General features: G+C 34.1%; 1 non-coding gene across 1 annotated transcript; it reads right to left on the bottom strand.

Moving 5' to 3' along the window:
• Positions 1-7,613: 7,613 nt before the first annotated feature.
• On the bottom strand, positions 7,614-7,720 carry LOC122124746. The gene has a single exon (XR_006150641.1). It is a non-coding gene; the product is annotated as a U6 spliceosomal RNA (small nuclear RNA).
• Between the last annotated feature and the right edge of the window lie 3,777 nt (positions 7,721-11,497).

The raw sequence follows: 11,497 nt of genomic DNA, 5'->3' as shown, positions 1-11,497 counted from the left end.
TATGTGGGAGGCATAGGTAATAAAGTCTCAGTCAATCTAAGATCACACCTGTGCAAAAAGTGCAAGACCTCAAGCAAATTATATGGACTAGAAGTATGGCAACATTGGTTGAGCTGCTTGGTGCTATACAACAAAAGTCCTGTCTAGCAAGCAGAGAACTCCTAGATAGAACCCTAGTAATACTCCTTTCTTCCATCAAAAAGCCTAAATAAGTTTGTCATATTTGAACATCTAATTTCAAGGCCACTGACAGATCAGAGATGGTGACCTTCTCTTTAAAACCTAACTTTCACCCTAATGATAATCCAATTCTAATGTTTAAGGAAGATACTCTAGTTTTTAATCATTCTAATGAATATTCCAGTTTTCACTCTGGAAATGAGTTTCAGTTTGCTCTAATTCCCACAAATTTTCTGACTCTACCACTAAAGTTATCTTGTTCCCTCACATGAGCCATTATATTACTTGTCCTCAAGTTCTCTTATCAGGAAAAATACTGTAGTTTCCATTGATTCTACCTTTACCTGAACCACTGTATCTGAAAAGTTTCAGATTTACTTACTATCTGGTCCATTACTTACCGCTAACTCTCAACCTAAACCTGGCTGGAAAACTCTCAGTAATCACTACAAGAATGATCACTGAGAAATACATATAATGATACTGTCTTAGTTACTATTCAGCCTCACATATTTGCTTCTACTTGTTAGTGAACACAATTTTATACTAAAAGCTTTCTTATTCGTAACAGTAAATAAATCAGAAGAAAATACTGATCCTAATCTTAATCCAAATTATATGGCAATGCTAACACTAACACAAGTACACTAGTTTTCACTCACCCTTCCAAACATAAGTTTCAATTTTTTCCAATATCTTAGTCATTTTCTAACACTAAACTTAATCTTTCTTAACTGGAACATTGAGAATAACCATCAGCCTAATTGTAAGAAGATTCATATATTAATAGCAATACTCTAGTATACATTCATTCTAATTCTTATCAGGCATATATTAAAATTTACCTTCAATTTGACCCTCATTTTTTTTCTCCTTTACTCTAAGCCTAACCATGGCTGGAATCCTAACCATAACCTTGACAGTACTCGTATCCCAATTCTAAAATGTATGAAAAATGCTCGTTTTGTGCAAGCCTAACTGAAATTCCACTGGTAATTCTTGAAATAAATTGCAGGTTTTCTGTAAACCCTACAGATTTTTTCACTCTTAACTCTGAATGTATTTTGTTCCATAATATGAATCATTATACCCATTGATCTCAAACCCTGATATTGTGAAATGCATTGTACTTCCATTATCCCAGCTTTTCCTAAATTCCTAGAACCTAAAAAGTTTCAGCTTTACTTAGTATTTAACATTTCTTTTTTTTTTTTTTTTTGTCGGTCGTGGGGCTTGCACTCTGGGCCAGGGCATGATCCCTGAGTTCTTTACCTCATAGCACCGCTTTTGTGTTTTATGGTGGTTAATTTCAGATAAAAATCTCATGGACGGTTTTGCCATTTTCTAAGTTCTGTGTTGATTTCCTTTTTCAAGATTTTAAAGTTTTCATCATAGAGGTCCTTCTCTTCTTTAGTTAAGTTAATTCCTAGGTATTTTATTTTTTTGGGGGCTATTACAAATGGAGTTGCTTTCCTAATTTCAGCCACACTTTTCTCATTGTTGGCATACAGAAAAGCCATTGATTTTGGGGGGTTAATTTTATAACCTGCTACTTTGCCAAAGTTTTGAATCAGCTTGAGTAATTTGGGAGTGGAGTCTATGGGATTCTTTAAATACAAGATCATGTCATCTGCAAAGAGGGAGAGTTTTATTTCTTCTTTCCCTATTTGGATCCCCTTTATGTCTGCATCTTGTCTTATTGCTGTAGCTAGGCATTCTAATACTAGATTGAAGAGAAGTGGAGAGAGTGGGCATCCTTGTCTTGTTCCTGAGTTAAGAGGAAATGGCTTTAGTTTTTCACCATTGAGTATAATGCTGGCTGTAGGTTTGTCATATACAGCCTTTATTGTATTGAGGAATGTTCCATGGATTCCTAATTTTTCCAAAACCTTCATCATGAAAGGGTGTTGGATCTTGTCGAATGTTTTTTCTGCATCTATTGAGATAACCAAATCTCATGGACTTTCCTGCCTGGGCTACCTTTGAACTGTGATCCTCAAAAACAGCTTCATGAGTAACTAGGATAATAGGCGTGAGCCACTAGTTTAACCCATTTCTTTACTCTATCCTCAACCCCGGTTAACCAGAAACCTAATCCAAATCACATTCTGATTTCACACCAAATGGCTAATGTAAGGAAAATTGTCTAGATTCTATTCAATCGCACATTTTTTTTGGCTTCTATTTCTTATTGGAAAACTAAAATTTACCGTAAAGCTTATCCTTCCCTAACCCTAATGGGAACAAAAAAGTATCTCTCACTTTAAACCAAATTATATCTGAATCTTTAAAGTAACACAGACTGGTTTTCATTCATTCTTGCCATTCATTCTTCTTAAAATATGTGGCAGTTTTACACAATGTCTTACATATTTTTCTCATCCTAACCCAGCTCTAACTGCCACACATTTCCTAATCCTAAGCCTAGATGTAACCGAATCATCATGTTAATAGCAAGTCACTTTTTCATATTTATCCTAACTCTTGCTCAGCCTGTAGGTCTAAATTTTACTTGCATTTTGAATATATTTTTAAGTGTTTTTCTATTTCCAGTCAGGTTTTATTGTTCATTATTTTTAAAAATTTTTATTTTGTTGAAAAGGTGCTTTAAAGAAGGATTAGTTACACGTGTAAGGTAAGGAGTACGTTTCTTGTTGAGCATTGTTACCCACTTCTTTCTTGTTCTCCCACTATCACATCCCTCCCCACTTCACTTACCCCTCCCTCCCCATGGTGTAATCTTCATTTTCAACATAGTGTCTTGTGAGTATCATTGTTGCAATGGGTCATCCTCTGATGAACCTAAATTTTCTATTTCTCTAATCCTGGGATCCTAACCATAATAATAATGATAACTCAATTCAAAGGTTAACAAAAAATATTCAGGTTTTTATTCATCATATTAATTCTCTGTACATCTTGAATTATCTTGCAGTTTAGCTTCAGTCTTCCAAATTAGTTTATATGCGCATCTATAAAGATGTAATTTTATGTGAAAAACAGAAGATCTTTGGAGGAAGGAGTAATGAGAAGGAAATAGAGGGAGTAAAATCCAATACGTTAAATATATTATGGAATTGTCACTTCTGACAATTACTATCTATTAACAAAATAACTAAAAATTAATAAAGAACACACTGCCTTCTAGTGTTCTTTAAGAGAGCCATGATCTGTCTTTTGAAAAAAAAACTTGTGCTAGATAAAATTTGTCCATGCATAATTTATATTGTTTGCCAATTATTTAACTTAATGAATAAAAATTTATCGAATAAGATTCTTTGACAAAAAATATAAAACAGTGACTTAGCAATTGTTTGAGAAAAAGTTATTCTTATGAGTTTTAAGAAACGGAATTGATATTTCCCTACAAAGCAATGAATTAGGTTTACTAATCTAGTCTTTGTAGTAAGTTTAGAGAACATAATTGACATGAGAAACAACTAACTGCATATCTTGTTTCCTGAATGAGTGATATTTTAAACATTGTCTTTTATTCAAATAAATACTTAGGTTTACATTTCAAAATAAGTGCAATTTTATCTCCTTTCAGAACAAATACTTACCCTGCAATTAAATGTACTAGCATATTCAGGTATTTAAAAGCTAAATTTTCTATGTTTTATATGCAGCTCTACATATTCAGAATGACATGATTTTTTATTCATAATTATCTAACCCCAGATTTTTCCTTTATCAATATAAATTTTCTCATGAGTTTGTAGTGAAGGCTCCAGTAACCAGACTGGTTAAAACAATTTCCTGAATTCTAAATTTTAAATCAAATCATTTTTAAGCTTTGATAATATCATTTATTGTCTCTTCAGAGCAATTAAGCTAAAACAAATACTACTTTTTAAACATTTCACTCACATTGTAAAGAATATTAACATAGGTCAAAAAGAAACTAATTATTTCAGACTCATCATATTTGGTGATCTTATTGTGAAGAATGTAGAGAGTAGAAGGTCCTTATACTCAATAAATAGTTTTGGTTAAATTAAATCATATATCTGGATTTCTGATTTGGAGCTTAATCACATGGAAACAGGAAAATAATAAAAAAAATTACTTTGGGATCACCAGAAAAGGATATGTGTGAATGTACCACAGTTGCTTTATTAGTTTGTAGTTGAACACTGGACTTCGATTTATATCTTGGCTGTTGTGGTGAATAATGTGAGTAACAATGAACTACAGATACATTTATGAGTTACCCACAGACAAATAATCACACGATTGGTGGGTCAGACAATATTTCAACTTTGGATTTCTTTAGGAAACTGCACACAACTTTCTACAACGAGAACACTAACCTGTATTTTGACCAAGAGTGTAGAAAATTTCCTTTTCTCCACAGTGTCACCAGCCAACATTTTTACCTTTTTAGTTTTTTTAAAGGACATGTTTTTACTGTGTGCAGTACCAAAGACTGGCCTTAGACTCAAATCCTTTTACTCCAACCTCCAATCACTTGGAATTAGCAGCCTTTACCACCACACCTGGTTCTTTGGCTATTTTTATGAGTTATAATAGTTAAGAAGTAGTATCATAGTAATTTTGAATTGCATTTCTCTAATGACTTCTGCTCACAAAGCATTAAGCCAACATAGACGTTGTATTAAATACAAATTTGTAAATCCACAGGCGATTTTCAGGGCTTTTTGGAAAACATGTCTATTCAGAACTTTTGTCCATTTTTAATCAAGTTTCTTGTTAATCTCATCTTTAATCTCTCTATAGAAAATCAATAATTAATTCAAGGTAGTAGAAAGGAAAAAAATAAGCAGCTCCTAAGATTTTAAAATTTTTAATAACATGATATTGCTTAAATCATTTTTCTGTTGATGCTTGAGACTCTATAACTCAATTTAATTAGATCTTTTACAAGGCTATATATATTTTATTTATTTTACTTTGTTCTTTCCTGCATGAATAATTTAACTTGGTTTCTTTCAGTCTCATGTAATTCAGATTTCAAACTGAAGAATAAATGAAAGGAAGCAAACAAAAAATATAGTTCCCCTCATCTGATGATGCCTCTACAAAAATGAGGAAAGTGTTCATCCTTCTAAGGACCAACGATAGAATATTAAAAAGACAATTTATTCTTCTAGGTCTTCCTTATCTTTGCGATGTAACTTAAATGATACAAAACATAATATACTGCTCAGATACTTTTACGTTTTATCAGCTTTGCACATTTTCATATGGATTTCACCTCAGTCTACAACATTCCTTCATCGTTCTGTCCCTGTTATTTTTATATTATCACAACATAAGATAACCAGTTTGATTTACAGCATAAGTTATCCACTGGCTTCCTTGGAAGCAAAGCATGGTCAATAGATATTACTTCTGGTTGCTCACACTACATGTAATGGTTTCTGTACTACTTATCACATTCTATTTGGTATTTAAAGAATGCTGGCTAAACTCAAAGCTCATTCATAGGTTTACGTTAAGTGTTTCACAAGTTTTATGCTCTTAATTATTAAGATAACATTCGTTATAATGCTAATGTTATTACCATTGTAGTGTTGGGAAAAATTATAGTTAAAGACAGTAAGTGCATGGCCCAAAGACACACACAGTGAGGAAGAAAATGAGTCAAAGTTTCCAAAAGTCTTTCAGCAATACCAAAAAGGTGGATAAAATCTCTCCATTCTCTTACACTCTCAATTCAATATTCATATTGCCCAAGAAATAATAGCGTAGCAAATATTACAAATGGTGATTGTTTTCTATCACATTTTGTCTTCAACACAGACTGTGGTGGTGACATTGGGGTATCATGCACAGAGCTGAGCTTACAAATTGAGGTCCGAAGACAGCCAAATTTCTTCTGTCCCACAGTTCCAGTTTCTTTTTTAAAACGTACCAGAACTTTTAAATATCATCACTTATTATCTTTTCACAATCCCCAAACGAATTAAATTGACATATAATCACTCCAAAAGGCTTTCAAATAAGGAGATGATACAACAGGCACCCATAAAGTAAATTTTCTTTTATTTTTAAAATTATTCTAAAAACATTGTTCTGGCTGGTCACACTTATAATCCTATCTACTCTGAATATTTGCTCAGGAGACTGAGATCTGTGGATTACACTTGGGAGCCAATCAGGGCCAAAAAAAAAAAAACCTCATGAAATTATTTTTCAAAATGTTTAATGAACTAGCAAAGAGCCAGGAATTGAGATGTAGCTTACATAGTAGATCACCAATCTAGATAGGAAAGGCCTAGCAAGACCTTGAAGCCCTGATTTTAAACTCTGAGCATGATGATATATATGTATGACGTGTGTTAGCAGGTACATGCGTGTTTGCTTGAATGCTGCGGCACTCACACTCACATACATTTATTCAAATTACCTTCATATCAGTGTTCTGCATTAATTTCTTTGTTAGCGATATTATATGGGTAAAATAGAGGAAATAAACTCTTCCATCTCAGAACATTTTTATATTTTTTTTTGTAATAATACTGTGCAGAGGAGTCACATTTACATGAACAAGGAAACTAGTACATTTCCTAACAAGAATTCTTACCTCCTCCTTTATATTTCCCCTACCATCTCTTCCCTTCCACCTCCACAAGTACACTCCCCTCCCTCTTCCTTCCTCCACCTAAATTGTAAAGTTCATTTTTCAACATAGCGTCTTGTGCATCTCATTGTTACAATGGGTCAACCTGTATCCTTATTTGAGCAATTTTTCCCTTCCCCTCCCCAAATTAGGGAAGCATACATTCAAGATGTATGTGCACCAACTTCAAATACAGAGAAAACAGGGGTTATAGCGTGGGGAGAAACATACAAAGAAACAAAAAAAAATGCCATCGCTCATTATAAGTACGTTAGAAACAATAGCAAGAAAGAAAAAACTACTTGTGTCACTATCTTGGGGTTCAATTTCTTTAACATCATCTTATCTGGTTCTATGTACATAGCTTTTCAACTTTTCTGCTTATCCCAGACATACATTTGTTATTGAAAATAAGGGAAATCATGGGACCTATGATTCTTTGGACTTGGGTTACTTCACTCAATAAAATTTTTTCCAAGACTTTCCATTTCCTAACAAATTGGGCGATGTCATTCTTTCTGATGGAGGCATAGAATTCCATTGTGTACATATACCACATTTTCTTGATCCATTCACCTTGTGAGGGCATCTGGGTTGGTTCCATATACTAGCTATCGTAAATAATGTTGCAATAACCATAGTTGTGCTGGTAGTTTAGTATGGTCTTGTTTATGATCATTTGGGTAGATCCCCAAAAGTGGGATTAATGTGTCATAGAGGAGTTTTATGTGGAGTTTTTTGAGGAACCTACATACTGCTTTCCAATGTAGTTGAACAAGTTTACACTCCCACCAAGAATGCAGCACGGTTCCCTTGTGGCCACATACCTTTCAGCATCTGTTGTTGTAAAAATATGGAATGCTCCACGAATTTTCATGTCATCCTTGCGCAGGGGGCATGCTAATCTTCTCTGTATCGTTCCAATGTTAGTGCATGTGATGCTAAATTGAGCAAAGAACATTTTTTATATATAAAGTATAATTTGTATAGATTTTATGAAACTAGACAATTCAACAAAAATAAGTTCAAAAGAATTGTTGTGAAATTTTAGAATCATGTACTTCTTACATAAGCACACATTTAAGAATAAAATCAAGATAGACATGCCAAAAACAAAATAATTCCAGATATTTGTAGTTCAAGAGATGTGTAGGAGGAGGGATTCAATTATTCTATACAAGGCACATGTCAAAATGAACATTGCAGCAAGTGTTTAGGTTTGTTAAAGTTTTAATGTTTTAGGGCTGGGAAGGTGGCTCAGTGGTAGAGTGCTTGCCTTGCATGCATGAGGCCCTGGGATCTATTCCTCAGCACCACATAAGCAAAAAGAAAAAAGCGGTAAGTGACGCTGTGGCTCAAGTGGTAGAGTGCTAGCCTTGAGCTGAAGAGCTGAGGGACAGTGCCCAGGCCCAGAGTTCATGCCCCACAACCGGACCCTCCCCCCAAAAAAACAGTTTTAATGTTTTAAATATGCTTAATTTTGGGATTTTGCTTATATATGCCAAAAATAAGACTGTTTGGCAGGTATAAAACTTTTTGATAAAGTATTTAAGATTTATGGTAGTAGACATTAAGTATTAAGTATGTACATTTTAGAGTATATGGAAACTTTATTAATGAGAAGTTGCAAAGTCTTTGTGTAAAGAAGCAGAGTGAAGAGTTAAGACATTAACTATACAGTTTTTGTTAAAAATTTAGAGATTCCTTACTTTATTTGATGATATAAGCCATAATGTACACATATATGTTACTAGTCACACACATACATATACACATGTATACATGTGCACATGGAGAAAGACACATAATTACAGCCAACACAATTTCCACCAGTTGTTGAATATGCCTTAAACGGAATACTTGGAACAATATATGTTGAAGATGTATTTGTCTCTAATAGTTCATTTACCAATCCTCTTATCTCTTAAAACTGGTAGTTTTAGAGAGATTTGATTTACAAAATGCAGTACAAGTGATAGCAAGTCACTTGGAAACCTCAGTAAGTATAAGTGATATGGTATCTCCCTGCTCCTCACGGAATGCTTACTCTTGTATACACTCTCAACCACCGAAGTAGCAGGAAAATACCCTGGTAAAGAGTAAAGTTATAAGGCTTTAAATGGCATCCTTACTTGAGCTCTTTTCCCAACAACCAGCATGAATTCCTAGGCAGATGTGTGAGTCCTCCGAAAACTGGACTCTACATATACATTTTACTAACCCATGTGAAAATTCCTATATGAGAAATGCTGACTGAGTTCTTGCTGATTTCCTGGCCAAGAAAATAAGAAAAAAAAGAAAGTATTTTTAATGTTTTAAAGTTTGAGAATAATTTTTAACCTGTCAATAAATGTGTAGAACACAATTATACCAACTGATAAAAAAAATGATGGCATTTCATTTATGTGCTCTTGGACTTGGCCAGTGATTTTAGATGTGTCTACAAAAGTAGAATCAGCATAAATCAAGCCAGCATTTCTTCATTTAAGATATAAGGAAAGGATACTGGTTGACCCATTGTGACAATGAAATATACAAGACACTCTACCAGAGGATGGGTGAAGGGGGGAGGTGGGGTGGTGTGAAGGGAAGGGATGGTAGGGTTAAAAACAAAGGAGGAGGTAACAATGCTCAATAAGAAATGTACTCATTACCTTACTTATGTAACTGTAACCCCTCTGTACAGTATTTATAATAAAAATATATATTAAAAACATACAAGGAAAACTTATCCCCCATTGTATACACACTTAATCCAGAAATTCATTACTGAATTCAAAACCTCTTAGAATTAAATTCCTAAATAGCAGTACTACATCTATATACCAGTATAAAATTTAAGCATTTTTATTTTTTAATTTTTCACATCTCCTTTCTATCCCTCCCTTTCTCTTATCCTATTCCCGTACTTCTCTGAATATTATGTTTTTAATTTGCATAATTTTAAGTGTTTCACTTTTAAGTTTTTAATTTTTGTTTTACTATTTTTCCTTGTCTTTTTTTTCTCTTTCTTTTTTCCCCGGGCTCTACAATCATTCTATCCAACCTATTCCCTGCTTTTAGATTAGGACTAAGTTAACTCTCCCTCTACCTTTCCACATCCCTCTATTCCTATTTATACCCACATCTCTCGCTAAAACTAATAACTTCTGGTTTGCCAAATTCTTCTTTGCTGTTCATAGCCTATTAATGCATAGTTGTTTGATGTTGAAAAATATATCTGTTGAACTAGATTATATCTGCATGCTTTTGACTGTGCAACTACAGACTTGGCTGATGCTTGCCTTAAGATAGTTTTCTAGCACAAACTCCTGTTACTGTCATCCCAAATGGGCAAAATAACCTGGAAAAACACAAGAAAAATGTCACGTCCGGGTATCTCAACTCCCACTCATGATAATCAGTGGACAGAACAGATAATGAATAATCCAGAGGAGAACTCCCAAATAGCTCTACAAACAATAATGGTAAACATGATAAATAAAAAGATTGAAAACCTGCAAAGGACTCTGTTTGAGCATGATAGGGAGAGAGAGGAAGCAAACCGAAGATCAAAACAGGAAGCTCATGGGTGTGAGGAAGCTACTCAAAGATAGATAAAGGAATTGCATGAGCAGCTTGAGAACACTCAAAGAGAAATAAAAGAATTGTGTGAGCAGGCTGAGATCAGTCAAAGAGAACTACAGTAATTGCATGAACGTGAGGAAGCTAATCAAAGAGTAATACAGGAATTGCAAGAGCAGGATGAGCATAGACAAAGATCAATAGAGGCATTCATGGAATCCATAAACAGAGAGCTGAAAGAAGTAAGGGAGTCCACAAAGGGAATGCTGAATGGATCCCAACAGAAGGAAAGGAATTCCAAGGAAATCATAACAATCAACTAAGTGAATTGAGAATAAACATTGAACACCAAATTAAGGAAGTAAAGAATTTCATACAAGATCTAAAACAAAGATCCAACAAAGAATTTGAAGTCATAAAAGCCGACCAACTAGAAGGAAAAGAAAAAAAAAGTAGAAAATCTGGATAGTTGAATAGACCATGAAGAAGATTGAATTCTGAGGATAGAAGACATCCTAGATATTATAGAGAAAGGACATAAAACAATCCTAGACAAATCTAAGAAATATGATAGATCTATTCAACATTCAACGCTTGGAAGACACCATTAGAAGGTCTAATCTGAGGATAATTGTTGTAGAGGAGCACGTAGAACCAGAAGTCCATGGTCTAGGAAATTTGTTTAACAGGATCCTAGCAGAGAACTTCCCAAACATGCAAAAAGATAGGCCTATTCAGATACAAGAAGCTTTTAGAACTCCCAATAGACCAGACCAGAACAGGATTTCCCATTGTCACATTATATGCACAGGATCAATTCAGACCAAGGAAAAGATCCTTAAAGTTGTCATGAAGAAAAGATCAATCACCTATAAAGGGAAACCAATTAGAATCACCTCAGATTTCTCAGCAGAGACAATCAAAGCAAGAAGAGACTAGAATGATGTAAGCAATGCCCTAAAGACAAACAACAACCAGGAATACTTTACCCAGCTATACTCTCCTTAATAATCGGAGGTCAAATAAAACACTTCCATGGCAAAGAAAAATTGAAACTATATATCTCCACCTCACCAACCCTACAAAAGAATCTTAAAGATATCCTCCACAGAGAAAACCAACAAGACCACAATAAAGGCCAAGAAACAGCACCCAAACTGAGAATCC

This window comes from Dipodomys spectabilis, unplaced genomic scaffold (genome assembly GCF_019054845.1).
Source record: "Dipodomys spectabilis isolate Male_0828 unplaced genomic scaffold, ASM1905484v1 ptg000008l, whole genome shotgun sequence".
Lineage (NCBI taxonomy): Eukaryota > Metazoa > Chordata > Mammalia > Rodentia > Heteromyidae > Dipodomys > Dipodomys spectabilis.
Note: the sequence above shows the minus strand (reverse complement) of the source record. Positions and strands in the feature narration are given on the sequence as shown.